The following is a 4,802-nucleotide window of genomic DNA, read 5'->3' on the forward strand; positions in this document are numbered from 1 at the left end:
TGCTCAAACTGTATTTAATCTTTATCTCCGATATCTGCAACAGCGAACAACCGTACATGAACTTAAAGCAAAAGTGCGTTTGAATCACGTTACGAACACTGAGAACCACAAGGGCTTTGCCGGGATTGCGCTTAACATGAAGAATCAGCGGGGGCCAACACACAGTGAATGCGGACCCTCTTCTGCTTAAAAACAAACCGGCAGAACCACGAATTGACCGCTGAACAACCAGAGCCTTTCTCTCCACGACTTGACTGCTAAACAACCTGACCCCTTCTCTCCACGACTTGACCGCTGGTCACGATTTGATCTTTGCGGGACAGCAGTATCTTTTGGTCTGCCATAACAATGGCATCTCAGATCAATCCAGCTCACTAATGTGGACTCGAGTTTGCCTCCATCGGAATTCAAAGGACCGCGCAACTCAAACTACAGATATATCAGAACCAGTGAGTATTAGGTTTGAATTAGGTATCCTGCAGATTGACATTGAATGCAATGTCGGCCAATTTTGTTAACTCAATATTTTGTTAAGACTGATAATGACTGTTACTCTTCTTGTGAATGGCATTATCAAAGTGCTATATATAGAGAACGAATGCATTGCCTTACCACAAAATCTTGTGCAAGCTTTATATCCCTCGTTTCTAGAAATAGTTGCTCTGCTTCTGAATTCAATGGCTAGAAGGATCAGGAATCCTCAGGTTCTTATTTTGAAGCTGATAATCAAAGCATTTTTAAAGGTTGCCCATAGTTATAAGGGAATTGAATATGCCCTTTCTTCAAAGAAGGCCAGGTATTTCACAATGAAAGATGATGTATCTTGCAGTGCTCTGCCCACAGATGTTCCCAAGGGACACTGTGCAGTGTATGTTGGAAGCCAACGCAGCAGATTTGTCATCCCCGCGACTTATTTGAATCATTCTCTGTTCAGAGTATTGCTGGAGAAGGCTGAGGAAGAGTATGGGTTTGACCACCAGATGGGTCTCACCATTCCCTGTGAAGAAGTTGCTTTCCATGATCTGACATCCATGTTGGCTAAAAAGGATGTAGTACCAGCAACTTTGAGGTTGGATGAGTTCCTCCATATCCATTAACGCAGAGATGAGTGCCTGAACTTCAACCATGGGAATAGTAACATGGCCTGGTTAAAACCTCAAAATGTCCTTCAAAATTGAAGTGGAAAAGAAGAACAAATTTCTTCTTTGGTTCTCTCCTTTAATTCTGGATTTTGAGTTTCTTAAGAATTTTCAATCATGGGGCTGAGCACTTTTCTGGCATATGGCTATTTGAGAATGCCTCTCATTAACATTGGCCATGATACTAAACTGTACAGTTGCAAGTAATCTCAAAATCAATCAATTGATCGAGATAAATTCTTGTTTGATGACATGTTCTGTTTTTATTTATTCGATATTTTTTTAAATCCTTTCAAATGTGATTCCTTTTTAACATGTTGGTAATTCTGCTTTGAAAGACGAAAATGTGTAAACATAATTCGATAGCGAGTTTGAGGACGTGCTCTGTTTTTTCCATTCGATATTTTTCCCTTTATGGAATTCTAACGACTCGGTAACTCTGCGGTCGCAAACAGAATTCAGAATATTATGATTTCCAGCTGATTGTGTAATAAAATAAATTGTTTAAGATATTGAAGACAAATAAATTGTTTAAGACATTTCTCCAAAAATATAATTACTTAATTATGATCTATTGAATTTATAGGATTTAAATTAAATTAAGATTGTAAAATTAAGGTTTGATTTAAATGTGATTGAGTTGTGTATATAAATTTTTCATTTATAAATATATTACTTAATGTATATGTACATTGAAAATAAATTGAATTGTTATGAGAAAATAAAATAAGATAAATGTTTGAAGCCACTGAGTTGAATTTTTTATTATCTATATATAGAGATATATAAATTATAATTATAATGGTAATGGAAGATTTTCCTATTAAGTAAAATGTTATAGTCAGACTAAGAATATGCTTAAAAAAATATTAAAAACATTTAAAGAGAGAATTATTTTTTATCTTATATCCACATTCATTAAAGATAAAAAATAATTGCTTTTAGTAAATCTTATGGATATATATATTTTGCAATTTTGATAAGGAAAATTAGCTATTTTAAAAGGGATTGGAGTATGATGTGATTATTTAGATAAAAAAATATATTATCCTTTGTCTTTTTCTCCATTTTACTCACTGGTCCTCCCACCATCCTCGTCCCCTTCTAGGCTAGACGTGGCATTACACAAGGTGATCCCCTATCGACTTTTCTCTTCGTTCTTTTCGTAGAAGGATCAGATTGTTCCATCCAAACTATTGTCTCACAAAGAAAAATCAAACGACTCAGAGTATTTGGAGAGGATATCCCCTTTCACACTAGCAATTAGTGGATGATACCTTGGGTATGGGAGTTCCAACGACTCAAGAGGTGAAAGGTATATGTCAAATGTTGGAGGACTTTTTTAGTGCCTCTACCATCGAAATCAACAAGGCCAAACAAAGGTTTTCTTCTTTAATACACTGTCAACTATCCAATGTCACCTAGACAAACCATCAAACTCTTCAGCTTTCAAATCAACAAACTCCCATCCAAATATCTTGGTGCCTCCCTTGTGGGTAGTTCTCTGATGCAGGAGCATTCAGCCCAAGGAAAATCATTGTAAATAGTAGACATAGGGGGTCATGCATTTTGGGAATTAGTTTCCTAAGTCTCAAGTCAATTTAATATTTAGGCTTTAAGTGCGATTTAATTAGATAATGGGAGAATATGTAAATGCTCTCAAAACAAATAAATGAGAACATGAGTAGTTCCATGACCCTAGTAGTAAGAGAGAGCTTTTAGGAGTTAATTAGAGCAGATTTGGACCATTCAGCTGATAAGGAGACTTTTCTGTTTTAAAACAGAGAAACGCTAGAGTGGATAAAATATGCCACATATATATGCATGCATGTAGGGCTTTAGGACTTTATTTGAGTGATTTAAGGAAAGGATGGGATCAGTAATCCAATCCGAGTTCCATATAAACATATGTAAGCCTACGGGCAGAAGGAGGCCACAAATGTTGAGAATCAGGCCTGTGTGAGAGACCGAGAGTCTCAGTTGTAATCAATTATTTTTATGTTTTTATACAAAGGGGAGTTTGATTATGAGTGCGCATATGTGTGAATTAAGTGTTTATGATTGATTACTATGTCAACTCGTAGGTTTTGTAATAGTGGTATCAGAGCATATTATTATCAAAGTAGGTTTGAAATCAGAGCAGATTTGTAATCTGCAAGGGGAAGTTTCAAGTCCTGGAAGATTGTAGCAGTTCTAGCAGAGGCTTTGAGTAAACAGGAACAGAGAATTCCTGAAAGGAAAGAGAAAGCAAGATTTCTTAGTGCAAGTTCTGAAGGAAAGAGGACTTGGAGACAAAACAGAGGACAATCCATTTAAAGGACAGCTGGAATTGTGAAATAAGATCATGCTGAGATCTTGGAAGTGAGGTAATGTGTTATGTTTTAAATTAGGAATATGTGTTTTTATATTAATGCATAGGTGACAACAAGAGAAGTTGTGAGAAGAACAGGTGAGTTCTTAAAGACAGAGTAAGGAGAATACTCTAAAGGAGAAGTGGTAGTGAACCTGAAGAATCCAACAAGAGATTGGATAGAGAGGACAGCTGAAGTGTTCTCAAGAGAAAGCGAGAGATTGCAGAAGCCTAAAAGGAGAAAAGGTGTTGCTTAAGAAGAGGTTCTAGGTAGAGGATCTATGCTTACCAAAAGACTTAGTGAGGTAAGATTGCAGCCAGGACTACTAGCTGTTGCAGAGGCTTGTTGCAAAAGAGCTCATGAAGAAAGAAGAGAAGAAGATGATTTCTGATAGTCATAGCAGAGGTTTAGAGAGAAGCCACAACATAAGATATCAGAAGAAGGATGCCAGGGAAAATGGCAAGAAGATGAGTCATGAGGAAATTAACAAAGAGGTTATTGAATCAAAAGAACAACACAATGCATTAAGGAGAATGCTTGAAGAAAGTCAGAGACTAGGTTGGGTCTTGAGTAAGAAGCCAGTAAAGTGGCATAAGTTGCAGAGAAGGCTGCAGCAAAAGAAATTGTAGTGGTTGAAGAGAAAACTCAAGGAAGTTGAGTTAGAAATGGAAGAATCCATTTGCGAACCAGAACAAGGAGAATTTTGAGGGGAAAGTGAAGATGAAAACTTGAAGACTGAAACTTCAAATGAGACCAAAAGATCTGATGATTTTAAATTTGACAATTTGTGTATGGTTGCAAATGAAGGACAATTTGCTGATATTGTCATCAGGAAGGAAGAAGACAAGAATAATCTAAATTCTGTTCTGGGAGAAGATGAGAGAGATAAGTCTCATATGCAGTTGGAGGAAGATATCAAGCAACTAAGTGAAGGGCTTGAGGAAAGTGAAGAATTTCTGAATCATATGAATGATTTGGAACAACAAGGAAACATGATGGATGAAACATCTAGCGGGACCATAGAGTCTTATATTTTTAAAATTGATAGTTTGTGGATGATTGTAGATACATCACAAGAGGATGAACAAACTTTAGAGTTTGTCATAGAGAAGGAATAGAATCTGAAATCTGTTCAGATCAAGACTGAGAGTAGGTAGCAGAATGTTAAAATTGTCTTAGAGGAAGAAGGTGACAGTCTTATTTCAATGAAGATTGAAGAAATGTTGTCCCAAAGAAGTGATCCAATGAATGTCATTGAGGAAGGAAAGAGATGGTTTGAAGATGATGAGACAATAATAACTCTGGGAGAAGA

The 4,802-nt window shown here is 36.5% G+C and overlaps 1 pseudogene; it reads left to right on the forward strand.

The window, feature by feature from the left end:
• The first annotated feature begins 466 nt into the window (after positions 1–466).
• Positions 467–1,392, forward strand: LOC149212669 (protein SMALL AUXIN UP-REGULATED RNA 9 pseudogene; annotated as a pseudogene).
• Positions 1,393–4,802: the final 3,410 nt, after the last annotated feature.

The sequence above is a fragment of the Pinus tabuliformis genome, chromosome 1_1 (genome assembly GCF_031772625.1).
Source record: "Pinus tabuliformis cultivar Carrire ecotype Pingquan chromosome 1_1, CPIR1, whole genome shotgun sequence".
In the NCBI taxonomy this organism is placed as follows: domain Eukaryota; kingdom Viridiplantae; phylum Streptophyta; class Pinopsida; order Pinales; family Pinaceae; genus Pinus; species Pinus tabuliformis.